This window comes from Rhea pennata, chromosome 5, assembly GCF_028389875.1.
Source record: "Rhea pennata isolate bPtePen1 chromosome 5, bPtePen1.pri, whole genome shotgun sequence".
Classification (NCBI taxonomy): Eukaryota; Metazoa; Chordata; class Aves; order Rheiformes; family Rheidae; genus Rhea; species Rhea pennata.
In genome coordinates this window covers 2,540-20,089 of record NC_084667.1, presented here as the reverse complement: position 1 = coordinate 20,089, position 17,550 = coordinate 2,540, and the positions used below count along the sequence as shown (strand labels likewise).

Here is a 17,550-nt window from a genome sequence, read left to right as displayed (position 1 = left end):
GTTAGAGGACAGGGGGTCAAGGGTCAGAGGTCAGGGTCAAAGCTCAGGGGACAAGGGTCAGAGATCGAGGGTCGGGGTCAAGGGTCAGAGGTTGAAGGTCGAAGGTCAGGGGTCAGGGGGTCAAGGGTCGGAAGTCAGGGGTCAAGGGTCAGAGGTCAAAGGTCGGGGGTCAAAGGGCATGGGTCGATGGTCAGAGGTCAAAGGTCAGGGGTCGAAGGTCGGGGGTCAGAGGTCGAAGGTCGGGGTCAAGGGTTAGAAGGCATGGTGGGAGGGTCAGAGGTCAGGGTCAAAGGTCAGGGGTCGAGGGTCAGAGGTCGAAGGTCAGAGGTCAAGGGTCAGAGGTTGAAGGTCGGGGTCAGGGGTCGAAGGTCAGGGGACAAGGGTCAGAGGCCGAAGGTCGGGGGTCAAGGGTCAGAGGTTGAAGGTCGGGGGTTAGGGTCGAAGGTCAGGGGTCGGGGTCAAGGGTCGGAGGTCAGAGGTCGAAGGTCAGGGGTCAATGGTCAGAGGTCGGAGGTCAGGGGTCAAGGGTCAGAGATCAAAGGTCGGAGGTCAGGGGTCAAGGGTCAGAGGTCGAAGGTCAGGGGTCGAAGGTCGGGGGTCAGGGGTCGAAGGTCGGGGTCAAGGGTTAGAAGGCATGGTGGGAGGGTCAGAGGTCAGGGTCAAAGGTCAGGGGTCAAGGGTCAGAGGTCGAAGGTCAGAGGTCAAGGGTCAGAGGTTGAAGGTCAGGGTCAGGGGTCGAAGGTCAGGGGACAAGGGTCAGAGGCCGAAGGTCTGGGGTCAAGGGTCAGAGGTTGAAGGTCGGGGGTTAGGGTCAAAGGTCAGGGGTCGGAGTCAAGGGTCGGAGGTCAGAGGTCGAAGGTCAGGGGTCAATTGTCAGAGGTCGGAGGTCAGGGGTCAAGGGTCCGAGGTCGAAGGTCAGGGGTCAAGGGTCAGAGGTCAAAGGTCGGGGGGTCAGGGGTCAAGGGTCAGAGGTCGAAGGTCGGGGTCAAAGGTTAGGGAGTCGGGGGTCAAAGGTCGGGGGTCAAGGGTCGGAAGTCAGGGGTCAAGGGTCAGAGGTCGAAGGTCCGGGGGTCAGAGGTCGAAGGTCAGGGGGTCAGAGGTCAAGGGTTAGAGGACAGGGGTCAAGGGTCAGAGGTCAGGGTCAAAGGTCAGGGGACAAGGGTCAGAGATCGAGGTTCGGGGTCAAGGGGCAGAGGTGGAAGGTCGAAGGTCAGGGGTCAAGGGTCGGAAGTCAGGGGTCAAGGGTCAGAGGTCGAAGGTCGGGGGTCAAAGGGCATGGGTCGGTAGTCGGAGGTCAAAGGTCAGGGGTCGAAGTTCGGGGGTCAGAGGTCGAAGGTCAGGGGTCAAGGGTTAGAAGGCATGGTTCGAGGGTCAGAGGTCAGGGTCAAAGGTCAGGGGTCGAGGGTCAGAGGTCAAGGGTCAGAGGTTGAAGGTCAGGGGTCGAGGGTCGGGGGTCAAGGGTCAGAGGTCGAAGGTCGGGGTCAGGGGTCAAAGGTCAGGGGTCAAGGGTCAGAGGTCGAAGGTCGGGGTCAGGGGTCAAAGGTTAGGGGTCAGGGGTCAAAGGTCTGGGGTCGAGGGTCGGGGGATCAAAGGTCAGGGTCAGGGAGTCAGAGGTCAAGGGTCAGGGGTCAAAGGTAAGAGGTTGGTTGGGTTAGGGTTAGAGGGTTAGGGGTTAGGGTTAGGGTTAAGGGTTAGGGTTAAGGGTTAGGGTTTAGGGTTAGGGTTAGGGTTAGGTTAGGGTTAGGGTTAGGGTTAGGGTTGGGGTTAGGGTTAGGATTGAGAGAACGAGAAAGGCGGCGTGCGCCATTGTTATGGATGTGGATAGAGGGTGCCCAAAGAAGGTGTTGGCAGCCAAGAGAGCTGAGCTGTAAAAGGGGACATCTTGAAGAGAAGTGGCTACAGGTAGCGAACCAGCTATTTGGTCATCACCTATGAGGCAAGCATCTGAGCGTAAGAGGAATCTGGGAGCTGAATCGAAAAGGTGATAGGTCGGAAACAGAGACAGGCACATCAAGTGCTTTCCTTCTTCCGTGTAGTGAAAGACCGAGGGAATTGTTGGTTAAGCGGGTGCGTGCAAAGGTTTGAGAAAGGGTAAAGGACAGTAACGATAGTACTGAAGCAGGATAAAAACAAGGCTTCATGGAAGATGGCATAGGTAAGCATGAGGTGATGTGCCTGCCTGTCTAATAACCTAGCCCTAATTGCTGTACGGAATGTTTCCAAACAGTTTACCCTGTAACGTATGATGTAAAGTGCTGTATTGAGACCTTTCCTTTAAGAAAGGAGGGGAGAGGAGAAGAAAAAAAAAGTATAAAAAGGGGGAAGAACACGGGAAAGAGAAAAAAAGAACATGCGTAAATGCTTTCGTTGCCTTTCATTGAGAGTAAAATGCCAGCTTCTCTCTTTGTTACAGAGCTAGAACCAACGATAGTAAATGCTGACGGAGAGGAAAGCTGGACAAGCGGTCTTTTTGTGATTAATACCTAAGGGACGAAGTGAATGAAACGAGGAAGCAAAAATGCAGTAGACCCCTGATATCCCCAGCAACTGCTGCAGAAGGAGGTGTTCTGCCACGGGCAAGTAAGGTGACTGTTGGTAACGACTGTTTGTTATTTCGGCCTCCCAGAGGCAGTACTGAAGGCTAAGCAACCCTTTCCTGCCCTGTGGATATCGTTAACTGCATCCACCTTAGTTTTGCTTTGGCTGTTTGTGTTTTGTCCTGTTATCCTACGTGTGCAGATAGAAAGGGAAGGATACAATACTTACACTTTCAGACGAATTGCCACGGCTGAAGTTGAAGAGACCAGAAAAACGTAAGCAAGCTGAGGTGCGAAAACCACGTGGAACCAGCCAAGAGCCGTCTCCGTCTCCCGCAAACAAAAGCCCGTCCTTCCTGACTAGGAAGGCTCACTGTTAGTAGCGATCGAAATAATAGATCACAGACGTATAACAAAGGTCTGTCCGCCTTACAGCAAGTATGCTACGTACGTGTGTTTCTGTGCGTGTGACTTCACATGTTTGTGAAAGATCCTAATTTAAAAGCTATGAGACTGCAAATTATTATCTTAGGGGAATGATACTGAAGTGGCCAAAGTTTCTGAAGAAGGAGAGGGAGAAAGAGAGAGAGAGGGAGAAAGTGCACGAACTGTAAAATTAAGAGATGGTTTTCAGAGATGGTTTTACCTGCCGCCTCGGGGGCTGCGGCGGGAGCTGACCCTTCCCCAACGGACGGACGGACGGTCGGACAGACGGACGCTGGCGTGGCGATGACTCTTCAGGTGTCACGGGGTAAGGGGAAGCGTGCCGGCACTGAGCTCCATGGCAGGCTCGCTCCCAGGTGGTGTTTCTGCCCAGTAAAACAATAAACAGCCGCTTTATTCTTTGCGGTCGTGTCTGTGGTTCCGGACGCCCCCCTGCCTGAAGATGACGCCCAGGGGAGAAGGTTACACGTTGTGCGCCCGGGGCCGGGAGCTGGTGGCCGAGCCCCTTGCACTTTGGAGTGCCTGCAGTTCCCAGGGGACTCGGTGCTGTTCCCGGGGCTGTGGGGAGTTGCCCTTGCGTGGCCTGGACCCTCGGGACTCTTGGGGGTGGTTCCCATCGTCGTGGGGGCAGCCGGGGCCCCCCCTCCAGGGCCGTGTGAGGGCACCGGCCTGTTCCCTGGCCTGTCTGGGGCCGTGGCCCGCGTGCCCGGAGCTGGGAGAGCTGCGGGCGTCCGTGGGGCTGCGGAGAGCCTGCAGGCGCCGGTGCAGTCACAGAATCACAGAATGGGTAAGGTTGGAAGGGAATTCTGGGGATCGCCTAGTCCAACCTCCCTGCTCAAGCAGGGTCACCTAGAGCACGTTAGACAGGATCGCACCCAGGTGGGTTTTGAATAGCTCCGGAGAAGGAGACTCCGTCACTTCTCTGGGCAACCCGTTCCAGTGCTCCGTCACTCTCACGGGAAAGAAATCCTTCCTCGCATTCAGGCGCAACTTCCTGTGGTTCGGCTTGTGCCCGTTGCCTCTAGTCCTTTCGCGTGGGAGAACTGGAAAGAGTTTAGCCCCATCCCCTTGCCACCCTGCCTTCAGATACTGATAGATTTTGATAAGATCCCCCCTCAGTCTTCCCCAGGCTAAGAGCCTCTTGTCGAGGCTAAGTCAGCCGCGCTGAGCCCTGCGACGTGCCTTACGGCCCCTTTGGTGTGCCCCGAGGCCCTTTGTCTGTATTTTGGTTTGCCCCGGAGTCCTGCGTTTGCCCTCTGATGCCCTCAGGAGCCTTCAGTTCACATTTTGGCTCGCCCCCACGGCCGCCGTGCACCTCGGAGCCCTGCGCTTGCTCTGCAGCGCGCGACAAAGTTCTCTGTTTTGTCGCAGAGCTTTCTGGGTGTGCCCCAGGGCCCTCCTTTTGCCTTTTGGTGCTCCCAGAATCACCCTGTTTGCTCTCTCTTTGCATTGTAATATACATACATACATACATAAAATGTTTGTGTGTGTGTATACACACACACACACATCCCGTTTGTTGCACCTGCAGCTCTCAATTTGTTTCCTTGTGCCCTGAATGTCCCCTTTTGCTCCCTGTGCACTCCAGGGCTCTCCCTTGAGCTTTCAGGAAGCTGCTCTCAGAAGCCGGGGGGGCCTCTGCTGCCCTGGCAGTCCCAGCTGTCCCTGATGGCCTGCAGCTCTGGGCACTGTGGCTGGGACAAGACCCAGGTGGGGCCTGTTTGGCTGATTGCAAGGGCAGGAAGTGGGTACATGCTGTGAGCTGGGTCTGCATTTGGAAGTTCATGTCAGTGTTGGTCCAGGACAATGGAGCTGCTGCCACACACTGCCTGTTGGGACTAGAATGTTGGCTGCACTGCAGAGGAGGTGAGCAGGGCTGAGGGGGGGCTGGCCTACAGGTCATGCACTTGCTGCCGATCTTAGTGGATGGGAGCGTCCTGCGCGATGGAGCAGAACTGAGGCGGACCGTGCTGGGGCAAAGTGTACTGGGGGTGGGGGGGCCCATGTATTGGCACAGTGGGAGGCAAGGACAGGGTGGGGAAGAGCTGTGCATCAGGGTCATAGAGGGTGGGAAGGAAGGTGATGAGCTGGGGCTGGAGAGAGAAAGATGAATGGATTGCATCAGGGCTGTGGTGGGGTTTAGTGCACATCAGATTAGTGAGGGGGGGCCCAGGGTCAGATTGGGACTGTCCTGGAGGGGTAGACAGGATCCCAGGGGAAGCACTGGGGAGGATCACATGGGCCTGGGCAGTGTGGGAGCTGACTCGGGGCTACTCGAGAGGGTGTTGGGGAGCCCCAGGCCCGTGTTGGAGATTGCAAGGCTGCAGTCTGGGCTGTGTGGTGGTTTCCGGCCCTCGAGAGTGAGGGGGGAGCAGAGAAGGGGCAGGCCAGAACAGAAGTGCCGTAGGTTCAGACACCACCGAGCGCTGCAGCCCCCCCCACCCCCAGCATGCCGGAAACAGGAGCGGTAGTCTTCCGGCACTGGGCTTCCGGGCGGACATGTTGTTTTGCGCGGCATGCCGGGAGCAGTAGGCTTCCGGCACCGGGCTTCCGGGAGGCTTTTTTTTTTTTTTTTTTCCTTTTTTGCGCGTGCGGTATGCCGGGAGGACTAGTCCACCTGAATCTGACTTCCGGTCGGCCATTTCAGTGTGCAGCGGATGCCGGGAGAGCTAAGCTTCCTGTCGGCCATATTGTTTTGCTCTGCATGCCGGTAGATGTAGTCTTCCGGCAGAGAGTTTCCGGGGAGCCATTTTAGCCTGCCGCGCATGCCAGGATCTGTAGTCTTCCGGCACCAGGTTTCCGGAAGGGTATTTTCATATGCTGCGCATGGTAGGAGGTGTAGTCTTTCGGTACCGGGCTTTGGGAGGCCATTTTTGTCTGCAGCGCATGCTAGGAGTTGTAGTCTTGTTACTGGAATGCTGCTGTGGAAACCCTGCAAGACTGAAGGACAAGGGAGAGAGGCTATTGTAACACAGTAATGTGAAGGATGACCAGTTGCAGCTGAATAACGTCAAGGAAACAACACTTTGAACAATGTGAAGAGTTGGCAAAACAAAAACAGTAGTATAACCCAGTAATCTATAAGTTCATTAATACTTATTAACGTATTAAATTACACTCCCCTAAATCAATGAGATCAGAATGACATGATAATGACATAGTAATCATGTTACCACCTTCTGAGCTTCTTGTGCTAATTAATAGGAATGTTAAAGTGCAAGCATGGAGTTAATACATGATATGATAAAAACTGTAACTAATAGAAAAACATGTGTAAAGTACTCCCTGAAAAGTGTATATATAAATAAAGAACGAGGAAAGGAGAAGGTGTGCTAGCTTCGTGGATCTACCACTTAGCACCTATCTCTGCACAGAAATATAATAAACAAATATTTCAACCCTGTGTGTCTATTGGTTCCTTGCATACCAGATAACATGATTAAGGGCTCCAGCCCGCTTTAGCAGCCCGCTTCTCTGCTTTGCCCTGCTCCTTTGGCCTTTTATTTTCTATCTGGTGAGCTCTGCTGGCCTTCCAGACCCCTTAGCACCCCTCTTGCGCACTTTGCATTACTCTCGCAGCCCTCCTTGTGCCTCACAGCTATCTTTTGTCCCTCCAGCAGCTTTAGCACCCCTCTACTCCCTTCAGAGTCCCTCTGCAGGCCTATATTCTGCCCCAGAGCACCCCTTGGATCCTCTAGACCTCTGTGTGACACTCCTTTCTTCCGGTGCTGACCTCTCTTCTGGCCCTCTACACCCATTAGCACCCCTGCAGTCGCTTCAGAATCCCCCAAGAGATCTTCTTCCTGCCCTAGAGCTTTCTGGTTGCCAGTCCAGTCCCTTTAACAGCCCGCTGCTCTGCTTTGGCCTGCTCCTTTGGCCTTTTATTTTCCATCTCCTGAGCTCTGCTGGCCCTCTAGACCCCTTAGCTCTGCTCTCGTCCACCTGGACTATCTTTTCAGCCTTTGGCGTGCCCCAGAGCTGTCTTCTGGCCTCCCCGCCCAGGCAGTTTAGGAACTCTCTAGTCTCAGAAAGCCTCCAGCTATCTTCCTTCTTCTCCAGAGTCATCTTTGCATCTTGGAGTCCCCATAGAAATCCTGTAGCACACTCCAGAATACTCTTTTAGCTTTTCTTCTGCCCCAGAGGTTTGTCTTGGCACCCTGTAGACCCATTAGCCCCCCTCTTGTCCCTTTAGAATCCCTCAGGTGCCCTCCTCCTTGCCCTGCAGCCCTCAGTTGGTGCTCCAGCAGCCTTTAGCAGCCTACTGCCCTGGTTAAGCCTTCTATTTTCCATCTGCTGACCTCTGTGGCCTTCTAGGCCCCTTAGCATCCCTCTCGTGCTCTCTGGATTATTCTTGCAGCCTTCCTTGTACCCCACAGCTGTCTTTTCCTCCGCCAGCCTCTCTAGCACACCTTGACTCCCCTCAGAGCCTCTCCGAAGGCCTTTATTCCAACCCAGAGCACTCATTTGGTCCTCCAGAACCCTGTGTGACGCTGCTCTACTCCGGACCGCTCTTTTGGCCTCTGTGGTGCCCCAGAGTCTTCTCTTGGCCCTCTAGAGCCCCAAGGACCCCTCTTGTGCTCTCTGGACACCTCTTTTGGACAGGATGGGGCTCAAGAGCAGTCTTCTGCCTTTCTGGACCCTTTCAGGACCACCTAGTCTTCTCAAAACACCTTCAGATTCCCTCCTTGTTCCTGAAAGTCTCTGTTTTGGCCCTCTGGATGGCTTAGGATCTCTATAGTGCACTCTGGACTATTCTTTCAACCTTTCTTCTGCCCTAGAGCTCTCTTCTGGTCCTTTACACCCATTAGCACCTTGCAGTCCCCTCAGAATCCCCTTGGAGCCCTCTGGTTGCCAGCGCAGCCCCTTTAGTAGCCCTCTCCTCTGGTTTAGTGGCCTCTTTTGGCATTTTACACCTGCAGACCTCTGTTGGCCCTCTAGACCCCTTAGCATCCTTCTAGTGTACTCTGGATTACCCTTTCAGCTTTCTGTGTGCCCCAGAGTTCTCCCCCACCCCACCCCAACACTTTGGAACCCTCTAGTCTCCTCAGAACTCCTCTAGCTCTCTTCCCTGTTCCCTAGAGTAATTCTTTTTGCCATGTAGATTGCTTAGCACTCCTAGTTTCCTCTGGATGTCTCAGCCTTCCTTGTGGTCTTGATGCGTCTTCTGGCCCTCTGGAATCCCATTAGAAAGCATGTAATTTTCTGGTAGCCCATCCAGGTTTCTTCTTTATTCCCTAGAGTCATTTGTTTGGCTATGTAGGCCCCTTTTGAACTGCTGTAGTACACTTTAGACTAGTTGCTTCCCTTCATTGTTTGCCAGAGCTGCTGTCTGGCCCTCCCCCTCCCCGGATCCTGCAGTCCCCTCAGAATCCATCTTGAGTGCTCCTGCTGTCCTAGAGCCCTCTTAGCACTCCAGCTCTTTTAGCAGCCTACCGCTCTGCTTTGGCCTCCTGTTTCGGCCTTTTGTTTCCCGCCCGCAGACCTGCGTTGACTGTGTAGGCTCCTCCTTAGCACCATGCTACTCCCCTGGAAACCCTTCAAAAACTCTTCCCTTTAAAGGCCCTTTTCATGCCCCAGAGCTGTCTTCTGGCCCTCAAAGTTGCTTAAAACCCCTCTAGTTGTTCAAATGGCCTCCTGAGGCCTTTGGCCCTATACATCTCATAGAACCTCTCCTGTCCCCGTAGAATACCTCTAGAAGTCTCTCTTGTTAGCAAGTTCTTAATTTCTGACCATCTAGTCCCCTTACGAGCTGTCTGGTCTGCTCTGAACGCTTCCTGGGATGCTTACTGTGCTCCACAGATTCTCTCTGGCCCTCTAGCCACCTTAGGAACTGTCTAGTCTCCTCAGTAGCCCTCCAGCTATCTTCCTTGTGCCCCAGAGTCATTTTTTAGCCATGCAGGTCTGTTAGGACCTTTCTAGTGCACTGTGGAGTCTTTTGGCCTTCCATCCTCCCTAGAGCTGTCTTTTGGCAGTCTAGCTTCTTTAGGATTTCTGCAGTGTTCTCCAAACTGTTTCTGAGCTTTTTCTTATGCTCTAATCCTTTTTTTTTTTCATTCAGCTGCCTGAGCCCCCTTTTCTCCTCTGAACCCTTTGGGTGGCCTTGGTTGGACTTTTTGGGGGTTTTTTTAAGTTGTTCTCTAGTATCTATAAGAGACGTTTAATGTGCTCTGGATTCTTCTTCAGAGCTTTACTGTGCCACATGCACCTCTGTAGGTCCTGCAGAGCCCTTAGGAATCCCTTTATTTTAGTCTGGACTATTATTTCAGCCTTCTTTTTGTGCCCAAGCTATGTTTTGGCCTTTTCACCCTTGTAGGACTCCTCTAGTCCCTTCAGAACCTCTTTCTGAAGCCTTTGTTGTGCCCCAAAGTGCTGTGTTGGTTCTGCAGCCCTCTTAGTACCTTTCTTGTCTTCTGTGAGTCCTCCACTTTGAGATACAGAGCTAGTATTCCCCTGGGGACCTACCTATCCCACCTAGCAACTGCATTTTCTTAATTACTCTAGGTACTACACAGGAAACACCCCTCTTGGGAAGTAGTCACCTTACAGAAGCAGGCTTGTTCCAAGAGTTTATTTTGGTATCTCGGTTTGCCCTATAGGAAATGTTGTCTTGCCCAAACAGCTGAATTGTATGCAGGTCTGAACCAATCGACTATGGTATAATATTCCCTTTAAAGGTTACGTGGAATGTTGTCGTTTTCTTCCAAAGCATAAGCAGAAACGGTTTCTAGTTTCGAATGCAAAGGCTCATGCTAGTTAGAGTAAAAAGAAGTTTAACAACATACCTCCCGGTATTATAGAAATAGTAGATGAAGTCTCAGTAGCAGAGTAGATAACTCTTTCCGTCAAAATGGTCTGCTGATCCTTTCCATAGTTTGCATTCTGAGCAGACGAGAAAGACCTGCTCCTGCCCAGCCCTATGTATTTATGGCTTCCACTGCTTTGCTCCGCCCCTTCCAAGTGCTTGTGGGTAGGGCAGTGGGCGGGCCTAGCGTTACATAAAGGCGGGCTCTCAGCCCAGGGAGATCATTCTGGCTTTGCTCTCTCATGGGAGTGATGCTCTGGAATTGCCTTAAAATAACAAATGCTGTAAATAACAGCATTTGAGGAAATAAAACCGCCTGCAAAATTTATCGCTGCATTTAGAATAGCAAGGGTCACGCCTTAACATAAGAGCGACGGGACAGCCGAACGCAGAGATGCAAGTACGACAGAAAACCGCTCGTACCCCACGTTTTTTCTCTCCGGTCGGTGTTTCGGTATGGGGCGTTCAGCGGTGGAAAAGGACTTCCGGGTCTCCAGGTATATCTTCTGTTAAGTGTCATTATTGGGTTCTGGCGTTTCTGTGTTTATTGTGGAAGGGTCCTGACTTCATCACTGGGTTCTTCCCAGATGATGAGACCTGAGAAATTATTTGCTCCTCTTTTGGACTGCGAACAAAAGGAGACAGCAGCGGTTCTCAAAAGGCATTTTCACCTTCTTTCACAGCCTAGGTGGTGGTGTGTTGTGTAGCATCTCCAGTAATTCAGATGCGTGTGAGCTGTCGCTCTCATCGGCTGGTCTGACGGCTTACTTGCTGGATGTTGTGCTGCTCCTCAGAAATATTGTCAGCCCTGTCAGGGAGATACTGTTTGAGATTTTTGTAGTATGTAGACTTGTAGAAGAGTGTAGACTTTATATGAAGAGAGAAGGAAGCACCCTTCCTCCCTACCACCGCAGTATGATGAGAAATGTAGTCGTGTCATTGGAAACACAACCCCCGCATAAGTAAGCATATGTGCTTCAAGAGCTCAAAAATCAACCTACATATAGCTAATCAACTCCCCTCTTTTCCTACCCAAGCATTAGGGCCGAGCAGGAAGAAACCGCTGGACTTTCCTGGGCGAGCAGCAAGCAATTTGCAGCGTTGCCTTCCAGCGCCTTTCTTGTATTTGTGCCCCCGAACGCGCTGCCGCGTACTGTTTCGCAGCTGTGCTTCTGACCCTTACTCTGTTTTTTCAGGTACCGTGCAGCCCTTCCAAGAAACGGCTGAGCATTTCCGGTGAGGCAGAACAGGTGATGGTACCGGTGTTTCAGTTGTTCCAGGGCTGGTCAGCACTGCCTGGCAGCACAGTAAGTTTGTTGCGTTGGTTTTCCAGGTACCGTGGACGTCACCACAGAGAAGTTGCGGGAGCTCGGAATCGGCGTGGCACGGGCGAGCGGCGCACGCACGGCGCTCGGGCGGAGGAAGCTCTCGCGGACGAGGCCGGAGCCGGCCGGCACGGGGGCGACCGCTCATGTTCCGATTTGGTAGGCGATGAAGGTGAATGTGGTGACCGAAGGAAGATCAGAGAGCGTGTAGCTGCCATTGCGGATGTTTCTTCAGTACAGATAGCGACCCTGAGAACTCCAAAAGCTAAGATGAAGGGCGAAGAGCGTTGGGGTGTCTTGGCTGCGTGTGTATGCCCGCTGATGTTCAGTGCAGCGCGGAGGGCGCTTCTGGTGCGTGCCGTGTGTGAGGCAGGCGCGGCAGAAGGTGGATGTGAGGAAGCGAGAGCGAGCTAGGCGGGGCAGCTCCAGCCTATGTCTATGTTCCTGTGTTGTCTGTGTTGTGTGTTTTAGCTCTGCTACCTTTTGTTCAGGTCTTGATGTCACTTTTGTGCTTCGCGCTCAAGGAGCATGATCCACACCGCGCAGCAGTAGTGCGGTAGGCATCCGTCGTCTTTTGCCTGGCGTGACTCATCAGCATCGTGGCGACAGATCGCCTCATTCCGCGTGGCCAGCTAAAAGGGGCGGTCCGTCACTCCGGCTTTGCGTCGTAGCCGTTTGCGGCCGATCATCTTTGCCATCTTCAAGGCATCGTCGGCCGCTCTTGTTTCGCATCTTTGCGGTGTCCTTTCAGGGTTTTCTTCCCTGCGTCATCGCCGTGTCGGATCTTTCTCGCCGACCTTTCTCGCGTCGATCTTTCCGGCTTTGCCGGAGCTCTCGCCATCAGAAGCGGTGGCGCTCGGTTCTTTTCCGGTCTTGTGCAGCGCATCAGAGCTGCGCGGTTGTGATGTTGTAGAGCTTTCTAACCCACAGCATCTTATGTGTGGGAGTAGTTCTTTTTGTGTAGGGCTTTCCTGCGTGTTTGTGTCTAATGTTTCTTATCTGTCTGTTTAGTGCTGGAGCTGCCTTGCGTGTGGGTGTTAGCAACGGTAGTGTGTAGAGCGTGTCAGTGATGGACCGGAGCGGCAATCGATCGGCCTCCTTGTGTTCTGCTTTGATTTGTTGCAGATATGCAGCGGCTTTCCCGGCGGGCTGAAGAGAGATGGAGGAAGAAAGGGTTGTGCTATAAGAAGATGAGCTAGAGTTGTTTTTGGAAGGAGAGCGGTGTGGTCAACAGTTCCCTTGTTAACTTTTGCTTTGTGCTTGTAGGTGTGGAACAATGTGCAGTGAGGGTCCCTCTCACCTGGCAGGAGCGTGGTGAGGCAAGCGTCAATCCGAGAGAGGAAGCGGCACCTAGTATAGAGCTGTCGTCTTGTCGGCGCCGTCCCCGTTGCCCACTGCTGTTCTGATTTTACAGGTGTGTGGCACGCCTCGGCACGGCAACCCGTAGGCTGGCGGTCAGGATGGGCAAGCGGAGCAGGTAAGTGTTATAGTGAGGTATGGTTACAGATGGGGTGTGGTTTTTGGCATCACCTCCAGGTCTAGTCTTTTCTCCGGTTTTGCAGGAAGTTGTGGAGAGGAGAATGTGAGCGGCAACAAGAAGGCTGAGCAGGTGAGAGGGGACACTTGTCAGGCTGGAGTTCCCCTGTCTGGTCAGGTAATGCCAGGCTGCTGGTCAGTAATTTATTCTTTTCTTTTCGAGGTACTGTGTGGGCTTTTCCCAGGAATGTTTCAGTGTTTGAGGTTAGGTAGAATGGGTGAGTATAACGGTGTGACAGTTCTAGAGCTAAGTCAATGCTGCTTAGCAGAAGAGTACTTTTGTTGTCTTGTTTTTTCCAGGTGCCATGGGTGTTCTCGCAGCCACTATGGAGCGTGGAATCGGTGCGGTGCAGGTGAGCAGAGCAATTATAACAATTGCGGGGAGGGTGCCGTCGCAGAAGAGGCCGGAGCCGACCGGCACAGCGGTGACCGCTCGCGCTCCAGTTTGGCAAGCGACGAAGGCGAACGTGGCGACTGAAGGAAGATCGGAGAGGATGCAACCGTTATCGAGGCTGACTCGTGAGGACAGACGGTGATTCGCAGTACTCCAAAAACGAAATTGAGGGGCAAAGAGTGCGTGTGGGGTGTATATGTGCACACTGACATTCAGCATAGTGTGGAGGATTCTTCTGGTGTTTCCTGTGTGAGGCAAGTGCAGCAGAGGGTGTATGGGAGAAAGCCAGGGTGTGCTAGGCAGGGCAGCTGCAGCTTGTGTCTGTGTTGTGTGTAGCTGTGATACTTTTTTTTTCCTCAGGTCTTGATGTCACTGTTGTTCTTTGTGCTCAAGGAGCACAGCCCATACTGTGCAGCAGTAGAGCGATAGGCATCCATTGTCTTTTGCCTGGCGTGACTCATCGGCATCCTGCCAAGGAATCCTGTCTCATTCTGTGTGGCCAGCTAGAAGGGGCGGTCCGTCGCTCAGGCTTTGCATCCCGGTCATTTGCGGCCAATCATTTCCGCGGTCGTCATCCAGGCCTTGTCAGCTCTCGTCTTCTGGGACCGCTCTTGTTTTGCATCTTACTGGCACCCTTTCAGGGTTCTCTTCCCTGTACAGCCACAGCTCGGGGTCTTCCGTGGCCGGCTGCTTTGGCATCAACTCTCCTGCCTTTGTCGGCACCTTTGCATCATGGACGCTGGTATTTGACTCTCTTGTGGACTTGTCCAGAGCATCAGAGCTGCACAGCTGTGGCATTGTAGGACTTTCTGGCTAGCAAAGTCGTGTGTGTGTGTTTCTTTTTGTGTAGGACTCTGCTTTGTGTTTGTGTCTGTCCGTCCGTTTGGGGCTGGAGCTGCCTTGCCTGTGGGTGTTAGGAATGGTAGGATGTAGAGTGTGGCAGGGATGGCTCAGAACATTGATCCGCCAGCCTGTGCGCTCCCCTTTATGCTGTTTTGCAGATGTGCTGCAGCAGCCCATGTGCCCAAGGGAGACGAAGGAAGCGAGAGGCATCTCCACTCTTAGGTTCAGGTGCAGAGCAGCATTCCCAGTGGGCTGAAGGGAGACGGAGGAAGAAAGGGGCATGGTCTTAGAAGGTGATCTAGGGGTTTGTTGTTGGAAACGGGGTGGTGTTGTGCTACGGTTCCTGGATCAATTCTTGCTTTGTACTTGTAGATGAGGAGCAATGCGGAGGCCAGATTACTCACACCCAGGCAGAATACGGCAAGGTGAGCGTCGTTCCCAGAGATGAAGCGGAGGCTATATAGGGCTGTTGTCCTGTCGGCGCCGTCCGTGTTGCACACCGCCGTTCTCGTTTTACAGACAGGCCTCGGCACTGTGACCATAGCCTGGCGGTCAGCAGGGGTTATAGGAGCGGGTAAAGGTGTGGGAGCAAATGCTTGATGCAGGTGGTCTGTGGTCTTGCACACATCACCTCAGTGCATGATTGCTCTGTGCTTGCAGGTTTTGCAGAAAGCTGTGGAAAGAAGTTGAGTGCTGGCAAGAGCCTGAGCAGGTGAGAGCATATCTTGTTTGTGTCAGAATGTTATTGTGTGGTGGGCGGTGTTGGGCTGCCCCTCAGTGATGTCTCTCGCTCTGCTTTTTTGCAGGTACCGTGCAGGCCTTTCCGAGGCACGCCTGCGGATCGCAGGGAAGCAGCTCGGTGTCTGGCATCACGGGGCTGGCGAGCGCTGTCTGGGTGAGGAGCAATTTTGTTTTTTTTGTTTCTTCCAGATGCTGCGGGTGGCCCATCCAGCCGCAGTGTTGGAGTTTGGAAGTGTTGTAGTGAAGGTGAGCAGAGCATCTGTGGTGCTTTGGGGGAGGGTGTTGTTGCGGATGAGGTAGGAGCTGACTGGCACGGAGGTGACCGCTTGTGCTGTGGTTTGGCAGGCGCCGGAGGCAAACGCGGCGATCGAAGACTGGAGAGGATGCGGCCGCCGTCACGGGTGCCTCCTGAGGACAGATGGTGACCCGCAGGCTCTGCAGTCTAAAAGCTAAGCTGAAGGCAAAGGGTGTTGGGGTGTGTTGGCTCAGTGTGTGTGTGCGTGTGCACGTGTGCTGACATTCATTGTAGTGTGGAGGGCTCCTCAGAAGGAGTGCTGTGTGTGAGGAAGAGATGGTGGGGTGTGTGTGGCAGAAAGCGAGGGTGTGCTAGGCAGGGCAGCTCCAGGGTGTCGTCTGTGTTCTGGTGTCTTCTGTGTTCTGGTGTCGTCTGTGTGTTGTGGCTGTGTTCTGTTTTGCTGAGGTCTTGATGTCGCTCTTGTTCTTTGTGCTCAGGGAGCACAGCCCACACTGTGTAGGAGTAGCGTGGCAGGCATCTGTTGTCCTTTGCCGGACACGAGTCATCGGCATCGTGCCAAGGGAATCTCATCTCATTCCGTGCGGCCTACTAAAAGGGGCGGTCCGTCGCTCCGGCTTCGCGTCACGGCCGATCGTCTCGGAGGCCACGGTCGCGGCCTCGCCGGCCGCTCCTCTTCCGAGGCCGCTCTCGTCCCGCATCTTTGTGGCGCCCTTTCAGGGTTCTCTTCCCTGCATTGTCACGGGCTCGGGTCTTTCTCGCGAGCCTCTTCTTCCTCGGCGTTCCTGGCTTTGCCGGCTCCTTTCCATCGAGAGCAGTGGCCTTTCCCCCTCTTTTCTGGACTTGTCCAGAGCATCTGAGCTGCACAACTGTGCCATTGCATGGCTTTCTGGCTGACAGAGTCTTGCGTGTGTGTGTGATTCTTTTTGTGTAGGATTCTGCTTTGTGTTTGTGTCTGTCCATCTGGGGTTGGAGCTTCCTTGCCTGTGGATGTAGCAATGGTAGGATGTAGAGTGTTGCAGTGATGGACTGGGGTGGTGATCATTCAGTCTCTGCATGCTGTGGTTTATTTCTTGTCAGATGCAGAGCAGCATTCCCAGTGGGCTGAAGGGAGATGAAGAAAGGGGCATAGTCTTAGACGGTGATCTAGGGGTTTGTTGTTGGAAATGGGGTGGTGTTGTGTTGTGGTTCCTGGATCAATTCCCGCTTTGTGCTTGTAGATGAGGAGCAATGCGGAGAGCAGATTACTTACGCCCAGGCAGAGCACAGCAAAATGAGCGTCAGTGCAGGAGATGAAGCGGAGCCTATGTAGGGCTGTTGTCCTGTCGGCGCCGTTTCTGTTGTGCACTGCCGTTCCCGTTTTACAGGGGCGCGGCAGAGCTCGGCACGGTGGCCGTAGCCTGGCGGTCAGCAGGGGCTATAGGAGCGGGTAAAAGGGCGGGCACAAATGCTTGATGCGGGTGGGCTGTGGTCTTGGACGCATCACCTCAGTGCACGATTGCTCTATGCTCGCAGGTTTTGCAGGACGCTGCGGAGAGAAGTCGAGTGCTGGCAAGAGCCTGAGCAGGTGAGAGCATATCTTGTTTGTGTCAGAATGTTATTGTGTGGTGGGCTGCCCCTCGATGATGTCTCTCGCTCTGCTTTTTTGCAGGTACCGTGCAGGCCTTTCCGTGGCACGCCCGGGGTCGCAGGGGAGCGGCTCAGCATCCGACATCGTGCGGTTGGCGAGCGCCGTCTGGGCGAAGAGCAATTTTGTTTTTTTGTTTCTTCCAGACGCTGCGGGTGGCCCATCCAGCCGCAGCGTCGGGGTTTGGAAGTGTTGTAGCGAAGGCGAGCAGAGCATCTGTGGTGCTTTGGGGGAGGGTGTTGTCGGGGATGAGGTAGGAGCCGACCAGCACGGAGGTGACCGCTCGTGCTGCGGTTTGGCAGGCGCCGGAGGCGAACGCGGAGATCGAAGGAAGACCGGAGAGGACGCGGCCGCCGTCGCGGGTGCCTCCTGAGGACAGATGGTGACCCACGGACTCCGCACTCTAAAAGCTAAGCTGAAGGGCAAAGGGTGTTGGGGTGTGTTGGCTCAGTGTGTGTGTGTGTGTGTGGGTGCGTGTGCACGTGTGCTGACATTCATTGTAGTGTGGAGGGCTCCTCAGGATGAGTGCTGTGTGTGAGGAAGAGATGGTGGGGTGTGTGTGGCAGAAAGCGAGGGGGTGCTAGGCAGGGCAGCTCCAGGGTGTCGTCTGTGTTCCGGTGTTGTCTGCGTTCTGGTGTCGTCTGTGTGTTGTGGCTGTGTTCTCTTTTGCTGAGGTCTTGACGTCACTCTCGTTCTTTGTGCTCAGGGAGCACAGCCCACACTGTGTAGGAGTAGCGTGGCAGGCATCTGTTGTCCTTTGCCGGGCACGAGTCATCGGCATCGTGCCAAGGGAATCTCGTCTCTTTCCGTGCGGCCTACCAAAAGGGGCGGTCCGTCGCTCCGGCTTCGCGTCACGGCCGATCGTCTCGAAGGCCGCGGTCGCGGCCTCGCCGGCCGCTCCTCTTCCGAGGCCGCTCTCGTCCCGCATCTTTGCGGCGCCCTTTCAGGGTTCTCTTCCCTGCGTTGTCACGGGCTCGGGTCTTTCTCGCGAGCCTCTTCTTCCTCGGCGTTCCTGGCTTTGCCGGCTCCTTTCCATCGCGAGCGGTGG

General features: G+C 54.1%; 1 protein-coding gene and 1 long non-coding RNA gene across 18 annotated transcripts in view; both read left to right on the top strand.

Annotated features, from left to right (window-relative positions):
• LOC134140637 (uncharacterized) overlaps nucleotides 1–14,871 on the top strand; it is a 29,958-nt gene extending 15,087 nt beyond the window's left edge. For 6 of the 16 annotated variants that reach the window (XR_009958468.1, XR_009958465.1, XR_009958460.1 and 3 more), the window contains 6 exons: nucleotides 12,120–12,585; nucleotides 12,671–12,717; nucleotides 14,040–14,174; nucleotides 14,254–14,306; nucleotides 14,542–14,593; nucleotides 14,812–14,871. The gene's annotated coding sequence lies outside the window, so the exon portion shown is untranslated. Of the gene's footprint in view, nucleotides 1–12,119; nucleotides 12,586–12,644; nucleotides 12,763–12,807; nucleotides 12,863–12,944; nucleotides 14,175–14,253; nucleotides 14,307–14,400; nucleotides 14,456–14,541; nucleotides 14,594–14,687; nucleotides 14,781–14,811 lie in introns of those variants that run through there. The other 10 variants (XR_009958467.1, XR_009958464.1, XR_009958461.1 and 7 more) reach the window with 10 other exon arrangements.
• On the top strand, nucleotides 1,769–3,382 carry LOC134141135 (uncharacterized). 2 transcript variants are annotated; one of them, XR_009958544.1, is made up of 4 exons: nucleotides 1,769–2,155; nucleotides 2,414–2,585; nucleotides 2,740–2,984; nucleotides 3,070–3,382. It is a non-coding gene; the product is annotated as an uncharacterized LOC134141135 (long non-coding RNA). The 2 variants fall into 2 exon arrangements; XR_009958543.1 differs by having other exon boundaries at nucleotides 2,740–3,382.
• Nucleotides 14,872–17,550: the final 2,679 nt, after the last annotated feature.